Below are 10,862 nucleotides of genomic sequence, written 5' to 3'. Positions count from 1 at the left end.
AAAATGTACCTAGTGTGTAAAATTTACCTAGTGTGTAAAATGTACCTTGTGTGTAAAATGTACCTAGTGTGTAAAATGTACCTAGTGTGTAAAATGTACCTAGTGTGTACAATGTACCCAGTGTGTAAAATGTACCTAGTGTGTAAAATGTACCTAGTGTGTAAAATTTACCTAGTGTGTAAAATGTACCTAGTGTGTAACACAGGTCTAGAAAATTAATAAATGGAGGTAATGCAATTCATTCCCGAGTGTTTGTATTACGCGCAAAAGAAGAGTATGAAGGAGACAATGTATTAATTTGGATAAAGCAAATAGTGCCTACTAAGAGATGTAATGTAGCGTTATATCGTCACTGGCTACACCTGCAAAGAAATGACGTGATGGTTAGTTTGTTAAGCCACATTTTAGTGTAATCTGCAATCAAAAATCCGACATTTTACAGCAAGCTGACTATAATTTAGTTTCACTAATCATTGTCACATTCTTATCATATCATTGGCTTGGGTTCATTCAACTTCTGCCGTGAAAATTAAATGACTCAACGCTCGCAAAATCTTCACTTAGCATCTGTTGGGAAACCGGTTCGTTAAATAGTCACGTAGAAAGGTGTGAATTTTCTCACAATCATGGCAACGAAGCTAAACTAATCAAACGGAGCTAGCGTATCCGTCCGTAATTAAAATTTCCCGCACTGCACGGATTTTAAAGTTGTAGTTATAGCATAACCAGTAGCCGCCAGTAATACGCGCTCCTGAGCGCCGAACAACCTTCAAAATTTCCGACATGGCTAATCACAATACGAAACTCATTGGTCATAACACTTATTAGTTTTAACTATCTCACAAAGATCTGATACAATAGGTTCATATTAAATCTTCTTTTTTCTACAAAAGATACAACATGTCAGTATGAGATGAGCGATTAGTTGTTGTCAAGCGTGTATCATTAGTTGTTCCGAAATTCAATAAAGAACGATCATTTACAGCAAAAAAAAAAAAACAAGAACATTCCTTCATGGAATGAAAAGGTATTTATTTATTGTGTGATAGTTTGTTGACGGCCTTATTGATCAAGGGATCCTTATTGAATCGTAATCGAGATATATATTATCTCGCAGTGATGCTATGTCTGGGGAGGACTCTCTGGTGAACCCCCACATATTTTGACCAGTGCCCGCCACTGGTTATAACTAGGGGTACGTAAATTTCGTTTTTACGAAAAAGATGCGATAAAAGCGAAATCTGCATTTTATTTGCGATAAAAGCGAAATTTGAAAATTAAATACTTTTGCACCTTTTTACGTTACGTGCTTTCAAATGTTGATCAGACGCGCTAATAATTATTACAACTCTGTTCAAAACAGACAGAGACGGCAATTTTATCAACCGAAAATTCTATCGATCACAGCATGATGTTGAAGACAGCAGCTCAAAAGATAAATTGTTGGTACACATGGGGGGGCCGAATCCAACAAATGAGTGCTACAAGCACATTGGCAGATTATTATCGGAAGCAGCAAATGTGCCCTCTCCTTCTGTCACTTCCAATTCCATAGTGGAAAGCTTCGCAAAAATTCCGTTTTTCAAAAGTGTACCACAAGAAGAACAAATTGACGGGTACTCACATTTTCACAGAAAATTACTTCGATTGGTCGGTCAAGAATATTTTATATATTTTTTACTTTCTGTTTAACATTGTTTATCTATTTATATATATATATATATATTTTTGAAGTGAAACTTCTTTAGGCGCGTAATGTATTTTCTTGGACGGAGTAAAACCGAGTCAGGATCGACACGAAAATGCGGGTACCCCCACCACCGCTCACCGTTCACTGTCCCTCTCTCACCATATGCGCTTGTTGAGGTGGGGGAGCCGCTCACGAACGTTCTCTCTCTTCTCTTCTTTCCTCTCTCTCAGACACCAGCGAACTGCGCCACGCCAAGCATCAGCTGCTTGGTTAGTATACTGCGTCGTGAGTGTAATACGAGTGAAATACTTAATTGATTGTGGTTCATACTGTTTGGTACAGAATTTCAATTTTAAAAATGAGTAGTGACGAGATAGAGGTGATGAACACATCATTGTCATTGTAATTTCTTTGTAATTTTTAATTGTAATATTGTTATTTATGTAATATTGTATACTTGTGAATAAATTGAAAATTTTTGGAACTATACATTAATCGAACGTCATTCATCTATAAGAAAATATTAGAAAAAGCAAATCCATGCTTCGTCGTTGAATTATTTAACCTCTAATTTTCAAACTAACCTAAGAGAGAAAATAGAGATGATGAAATGAAAATAGAGAGAGAGGAATACTAGAAGTTTCACTTCTGTCTTTTTTTTTGTTTTACCCTCTAAATTTTTTCAAAAATAATTTGTAAATTCTTAAAAGAATATTGCGCATTTCTTTCATATCTCTATTTGTAAAATAATATTCTTATGTATATATTTTTCCCCTATTTATAAGTGAAAATATTTGTAAATGTTTTCTGCTGTTTAAGTTAATTCGTGAGAAATAGTTTGGATGCAGGTGAATTCTCTAGTTTATGTTTCGTATATATTTTTGTCAATTGATATCTGTATCTGTTTTTTCTCCTTATTAAAAAAAAAAAAAAAAAAAAAAAAAAAAAAAAAAAAAAAAAAAAACAAAGAAGCTCCTGTGGATGTAATGCATGTTTTAGTTACATCAAAATCATGCTACCCTGGATTTGCAAAAGCAGCTATTCAATTGCCCTGTCAATAGTGTTGATGCCGAGAGGTACTTTAGTATCTACAACATTGTCGTAACTGATCAGCCGGCATAGTCCAGTGGTAACGCATTGGTAAGTATATTTGCGGCACGTTCCAGAGTGGAAGATACTACCAGTATCGCCCTGGTGTAAGACCACCATTCAGAATTGAAACGTTGCTCCAAATGGCTTTAGCCGTGTTTAGTGACTAGATCTGAATAGCCAGGTAATTCCCCACCTTCCTCTTTCCCTTCCCCACTTACCTTCAGCCTCACAATGTCCCCCAATTGGGGATGCCATAGTCTCACTGGCTCCAGACGGGAGCAGTTGGGACTCTCGTGAGGTATTCACTATAAAAAAAAAAAAAACAATGAAAGATGAAAATGTAGAAATAACAACACTTTAATTGAGTTTTTAACACTGTATTTTTTTTTGCGAAATAAATGCGAAATTTTCTATTTTGAGTTTTTTTAAATGCGAAATCACGATTTTTTATTTGCGAAATTTACGTACCCCTAGTTATAACCTTTCGTTCTGTCTCGTAAACAACGCATCTAACAGAAAGAGGTTATAAGTTACAACGAAATCTAATGTAACCCCTCTCTCTCTCTGATGCACGCTTTGTTTATGATACGGAGGGAGAGATTAAAACGGAACTATGACCTATAATCCTTTAATTATTGCCCTGTGGCATGTCTGATCTCCGGGTATAAGACTCCCGTTAGGAAAGCCCGAGATTGCAGAAAGCCCGGAACAAACCTGGAAATGAAATATCAAATTTCAGAATTTATACGGTGCAGTATTAAGCAATAAAATTGAAATATTGGTTTAATTAAGGCTGTAGAAGGAACAGTACGAAGTGCAAAGTCGAATACTATAGTGTGATTTAATAAATTTAATCAATTTCATAAATAAAGTGACTAGTGGATTATTTTCATTTATAAGTATCGAACAATGGTTCAATTTAATTAAATTTATCGGATAAGTAGTTCATTTATTTATAGACTTGGGCCAGTTTTTTTTGCAAAATTTGAACAATTTATCAAATTTAAAAGTAAGGACGGGTTATTTTGCAGAATTTGAACAATTCATCAAATTTCAAAGTTGATTTATAAGTTCTGTGAAGGTTCTACTCAAGTTCTGTTATTATATAAACATTGGCCAGTTATTTCACAAAACTGAAATGGTGAAAGATTATGAATAGAACCTTCACAGTACTTGAAAATCAACTTAGAAATTTGATAAATTGTTTAAATTTTGCGAAATAACCCGTCTTTAATGTCCAAGTTTGTATTTATTATTTCAGTTATGTGAAACAACTGGCCCATAATGATATAAAAACAGAACTTGAAAATGAACTTTGAAATTTGATGAATGAAACAACTGGCCCTTACTGATAGATTTTTTGCCTAAAATAGCGATAGGCACCATCGTAAAAACCGATATAATCCATTCATTCCTAAATTACTTTGTTTTCAAAACATTGGTGTTGTAGGCCTGTTTCTTGACATGAAATGGAGCGATATCAATCGACTTAATTTACTTTACTTACGAATAAATTTTAATATTATGTTATAACAATCGATCAATCTCATTGGATAACTTGGTTATTATTATTATGAATGTTACCAGCTTAAAAAAACAAAAAAGCTTTGTTCTTCGTAATGCGAGATCATTTACTAATGGAATTGCAATACGGAGAACATATGAAGCACTTGTCCGCAGCATCCTGGAATACAGCTTAATTATTTGGGCCCCTTCTGAACAAAACCATATCTGAGAAATAAAAAAAGTTCAAAAAAGGTTTATGCGTTACCTGTATATGAGGGAATATACATACTATCCATTCCTGTATCCATCCTTATTCTTAACAGGAATCCTCGATTTCAATACATTAGAAGCCCGCAGAAAAATATTTTTAGGCAAACACTTTTTTAGGTTAATCTCTGGTACAATACACAATCCGCCTATGTTGAAAGAGGTTAACTTTTATGTCCATAACAATTATACTCGAGGGAGATCCCATGCACCCTTATATGCTCCGAAAGCGAGGACTTCTGTCTATCAGAACGCGCCAATAAACAGAGCGACTCAACTGCTTAACGATTCTGCATTAGCCATCGACATTTTCAATGTCACCTACAGACAATTCAGTAACTGTCTTATAACACATGTCACAAAATAGTAAAACTGCCTGTGTAAACCTTTTAATTTGTAATCTTCTCCATGATATATTGGTGTATAACCGTTTTATGAGGAACATGAAAAAATAAATAAAATAATACTATATACAATACATAATCCCCTTGATAATATAATGTATTGTTTATTGTTTCTTTACACTGTATCTTTTTTTACGATCGAATTTTTAACCTCATTAGGACAAGCCTGTATTGAGGTTAATAATTTTACAAAATAATAAAAAAAACAATACAAAGATTATATATTGAGAGAACAATATTATTACATTAATGTTTCTACGAATTAAGTACCTACATGGTACCTATTAAGCTAATTCCAGCCAATACATTACAGTAATATGTAGTGAACATGCAGGGTGACCATGATATACATTGATATTTGATTTAAAAAATATTATAATAAACTATTATTTTGAAAGGGGACCAGAGAGAAGAAAAAAAAGGATTACATTATAAAAGCACAAGGATGTAAAAATATACACGTACAACATATTATGTCATTAATTTAAAAGGACAAAGGTGAAAAAAAATGTTGACAATCCTCGGCTAGTACAAATAATTTAACATTGTTTTAAAATTACACAAGGAATTAGACAACCTTATGTGTTCTGGAAGGTTATTAAATAGAAGTGGGGCCTGAAACAAATAATTTCTTTGACCAAATGAAGATTTAATGTGATAGTGTGTACAAATCTATAAGTTTGACTTATCACACACATTTGGTGCATGTTAAAAAATACTTCATATGAGCTACTGTCATGACTTTGACAGAGGTCGACAACTCCATTGAAATGAAGGCCGGAATATAAATTTCAAGAGAACTATATAAAAATGTACTTTAAAATACTATTGCCAATTATTGAACATCCGAAAATAAAGGTTTTCAGCTCACGTAAATTGCCCAATTTAATATTATGGATATGTGAATTGAAAGGTACTGAATATTAATTTTATTTTCAGGGTTTTTTATAGCGGCAGTTAGCGATATTGTTTAACAATTATATCAAATCTATAATATTGAGACAACAAGCCCTGATCGATCTGATATATTGATATCTAAAATAAAACCAAGCTTTCGGAGATAACCACAGGTAATAAATTTAACATCGTCAAGTTCAAATTAAGAATTATTTGTAAAAAAAAATAACCGTCACGCGACGCCTGGCAAATGTGAAACGTCGAAATTGATTTTTTTTGGAAGAAAAGAAAATACACATTTTTTTGTATTTTTGATAATAAAACAATTTTTTATTACAATTAACGTATTCACAAAGAAATATATTGCCAATTTGATTGAGAATAGAAGCAAATCCGCACAGAAATTTGTCGGCCGGGCAGAAAGAACGGACAAGTCACGAGGCTGGCCGAAAGAAGCGTCGTTCTCCCCAAGAGCGTCGTCCCGTCTTGCCACGCTTGCTAGGCAGCAGTCGGTTTTACCCCCATAAAATCAAGGAAATATAAAAAAGTATGAATAAAAAAATCCTACAAAGACATAGCCTATTAGTAATAAATCATTAGACAAGTAGACAAAAAACAAATTCAGTGAATATTAATACGACAAATGGATAATTATAATCTAACTTTGACTGTGATTATACAAAAAAAAAACACAAAAAACTTTTTTTCTAAACATATGTTGAAAAACAGCAAGTAGATCGGGTCCTTAAAATAATATGAATACAGTGACGTCTGCAGTATAGACTTGTTGCCGATCACTGACTTACGGTCCTGCCGATGAGAGCTCCTTTGTAACCTCTCTTTTTGTGACATGCGTCGTTGGAACTATCAGCGGTAAGTCTTTAGCCAGATTATCGATAATTAGCACTAAGATCATATGCGTATGTAACAATATTGCTAAGCAACTACTCCATGGCGAAAGCGTGCATGATCCAAAGGTTGAAGATGTGCTAAATCGTACAAGTAGTGATACCTTTATGAGAATGCCAGTAGCAAACTAAACACTGAAATAGCAATCTGTACGTTTCTGACTTAATGAATGATTGTTCACTAATGAACAACTGTTTGCTCGCGTCATATTTTCCAATTAGGGATTCACAGACAAGCCTAATTATTACTAAATGCGAGCACGGATTGACTGACTGGTGCAAACTTACGTAATGAACTATCATTATCATCCATCATTCTCAGTCTACTGGTGGATGGAGGCCTTACTCGTCACATTGGCATCTTTAAGAATGCCGTAGAGTCTTTATAGTAATAGAAAACAGTAAGCCTGATCGTTAACCCCTCTGGCATAGCCTGTAACTATCCGTTTTGCAATAAAATCCAAATATATGGAATATATCTGAAAATATCCTAAAACCAAAAACTGTTTTGAAATGTGAAGAAATAAGCTTTGAATTTTTATCACCAGAAATAAACATTTAATTTTTCAAACATACATTTTTCTAACTAAAATTACTGATAAAGTAAAAAAACATGCACGTTTTATTAGACAAATGTATTAAAAAACGTTTTTATCGCCTAACTTTTTTGTCGTTTCATGTACAAAATATCAATAAAAAATTCACAAAGTTTCATAACTTTTTCAAATTGGGGTCAGAAACTTCGATTTCATATGTTGTTCACTTTAATTCTTCTCGTGGTTAACTTTTAGATTTGAATATAAAGCGTGTTGTTTTCTCTTTCTAGCACCGTTTAGATAGTATTCCTTAGCCGGATAACAAATAATTTGAAGAGATTCTTAATAAATAAGTAATATTCAATATAAGTATTTTTTCCGTGTGCGTAGAGGGTCAACAAGCATAGTACCAATCTGTAAACTTTGTACAGTATGCCGAGAGGCTAACTTAAAAAAACTCTGGTTTCAAAGTATTTTGCGTGTCTGGGGTTATCAGTAATCACCCGAATATGGCTAAAAATTTGCATAAAAACCATTTAAAAATTTTCGCACAAGCACAAACTACAGTGTAGTGTATTGTAGTTTACAGTGGCACAGAAATAAGTTTTTGAAAGGTTTATACTAGATATAAAAATGTTATTTTTTATAACCAAATGAAAACATACAAAAAAACTTCGCGAGACTTCATAATCATAATATTCAAGCAAAATAATTCATCACTCTTCATGCTGTGATTCGCATGTTCCACGACAATAATCTTCTACATTGTTGTTATTGATACGTTCGCCTTAGTATTACTGTTTATGCAATATATTGACAAAGACTATCTGCACCTCACAATGTCATTTCAAAGCACTACAATATATTGTTCAAAGATAAATATTGACGTCGCAAGTAAATACGATATCATTATGCAGCATAATGATTTCAACATTTCGCATGCTAGAAATGTATTTCAAAAGTAAAAAAGATATTACTCAAAGATAGTTTGGCTTTAAACTAACGTGTCAAAGGCACGCCGTCCTTTGTAAAATGTAAATCCCTAAGACCTGAAATTATTTAAAGGGTTTGTGTTTGGTTGTCTTAGATACAAGCTTAATTTCGTTTTCGGTTTTAATAATCATCTTTACATATTACGTAGAAAGTGTTTTGTTTAGTCATCTTAACTCCTAAAGTTTCGTTTCTCTTATCTTCCACTTTGTTAAACCTGTCATGTCGAGAAAGTTCCAAGTAAACAAAAATAACTTATCATAAACAAGGTGAAACAAAACTGATTTGAGATTTAAACGGGGAAAATAATTTTGGTGATTTATTTTTGGCACCATACATTGGCATTTTGGGACCCTGATAATAGACACTGTAATGCTGACCGAAACGATGGCTAAAGAAGGAGGTAGCGCATTACGGCATAATACCTCAAAAATAAATTACTAAAAATGTTCGTTCTTTGTAAATATTTTTTTTCAATAATATTATTATTTTATGTATAAAAAATCTTTTATTTATAAACAAGTTCTGTGGTACGTTGTTTAAAAATAAACTTGTATTATAAATCTAGGCCAGTCTAGGGCCTCAGGCGTGTCGCCCTGTGGACCTCATATATCCCGCTGGGAAATGGAATTCTTTGACCACGTGTTCGGTGGTATGCATGCATCATATGGGCACAGCGGCTGTGAGAGGACCTTATCCTATTGATGGCGGACCGAGTGAGTTTACGAGGCATTGAGAATCCAGTCTGTCTCTCGGTTGGGTTGTGCACGAGATAGGCATTTCTCACGTTGGCTGACTGCCACTCAAATTTCCACCAATCTTCTGGAGTGAGAGGTAATCGGGGGAGAACCTCAGAAAGAAAAATTATTTTGTAGGTACCCATACAAGTTAGGAGGCTGATTTGATTCAGTGTCCCGGCCTTGTGATCTAGGAAGTTTCACTTCAGGCGGCACGAAGGGTGAAGGACGACATCATTGTGCATCGTATTGCGCTTTTTTGCATCGCTTTCTTATATTCCCTCAGTGTTGCAATCTCTCGCCTGATAATTGGTGGGGTTATATTTGCAAGTACGGGGAGTAGGGTTGCCAGATGTCCGGTTTTGGACCGGACAGTACGGTTTTTTGAACGGCTGTCCGGTCTAGAAAATTTTGGAAAACCGGACAATAGAATGTCCGGTTTTTTGAAAATACGCGACATATATACATCACTCAAGAGACAATTTACAGAGCAAAAGCCGTTAGCGATTCTGGCAGGTGGTAGCAAGAATTGCTCAAATCTGTTGAAAATGGTACATTATGTGTGCATTTTTCCCATCTCCAATGCCTTCGTAGAAAAATATACGATAGTTTTCTCTGTTTGTTTTGGCCAAAATCAAAGGGGTTTATGATTATCAAAGAACCCTTTGATTTTGACAAATTGTACCAAAAAAAATCAACCCTTTGGTAAAAAATGTTTTTTATCTCGATCATCTGGCAACCCTAAGGGGGAGCCAAGGGAGAGGTAAAAAAAATTAAAGATCCGCTGGTGGTTCACATTGTGGCATTATGTTGAACATCGACCATGGAAGTGTGGGCGCTTCTAGCCCATATTGGAGAACAGTATTCAGCTTTTGAGAAAACCAGGGCAATGGATGACGTTCTTAGGGTGTTGGCGTCGTATCCCCAGCTAGTTTATTGACTAAATTGATCTTTGTCCTAGTTTGTTTGCTCACTGTTTGCATGTGTTGCAGGTAGTTCAGACTCCTGTCAAAAATAACTCCCAAGGCCTGGTGTGCCGGGGTGGGGGTCATGGTAAATATTTTTCCATCAAACTGAACACAGAGTTTGGTTAGATGGAAAGTCGCAACTGTTTGACCTGTTCGGCCCATTTGGCTTTAGTCGCCAATTGAGGAAAAATTCTTCCATAGCCTTTAGGTCAGAATTGGGGATCTCTTCTGCTATTTTTGGCTGGGGCTGTGACGGCGATGTCATCTGCATAGGCAAATTTTTTGCCTTCAGAGTGAGGAAGGTCTCGGGTATAAATGTTAAAAAGCGATGGGGCCAGCAGTGAACCTTAGTAAAAATACTCAACACAACTGTCGGGTAATATAACTAAAGGCTAGCCAAAATTTGATCAAACGCTGGAACGGGTCGAAAATAAATATTTAGCCGGGAACGTTCAAATATTAAAAATTCACAATGGCAGTAGCCATCGAATTGTTTTTCATCAAAATATGTGTTGAAGGTTGAAAGACCCAAACCTTAGTTTTATTCCATTATTTATTCATTTTTACATTAATTCCACACAGGAGACCCTGAGGTAACAAAATTCCCTAAAGGCCTATGCCATATTTGAGAAAACTGGGGGGTATTTTTGAAGAGAGGAAGGAGTGAACGTGGGTCTCTGAGACCTATGTAGAAGGGAGGAAACACAGAGGCCGTCAAATCGTTCCACAGCCGAGCTGTTGAACTCAAGAACGAATCGTAGAAACGACCCATTCTCATGTGACACATGTAAACGGTGTACAAAAAATGTTGGGAGCTCGTTTGGCGTGTTTCCCACCGGTGCCGAAAGGATCAATGTCGGTAGTTCC

The sequence above is a fragment of the Hesperophylax consimilis genome, chromosome 15, assembly GCF_061612785.1.
Source record: "Hesperophylax consimilis isolate HC1 chromosome 15, BYU_Hcon_1.0, whole genome shotgun sequence".
In the NCBI taxonomy this organism is placed as follows: Eukaryota; Metazoa; Arthropoda; class Insecta; order Trichoptera; family Limnephilidae; genus Hesperophylax; species Hesperophylax consimilis.
This window is presented reverse-complemented; position numbering follows the sequence as displayed.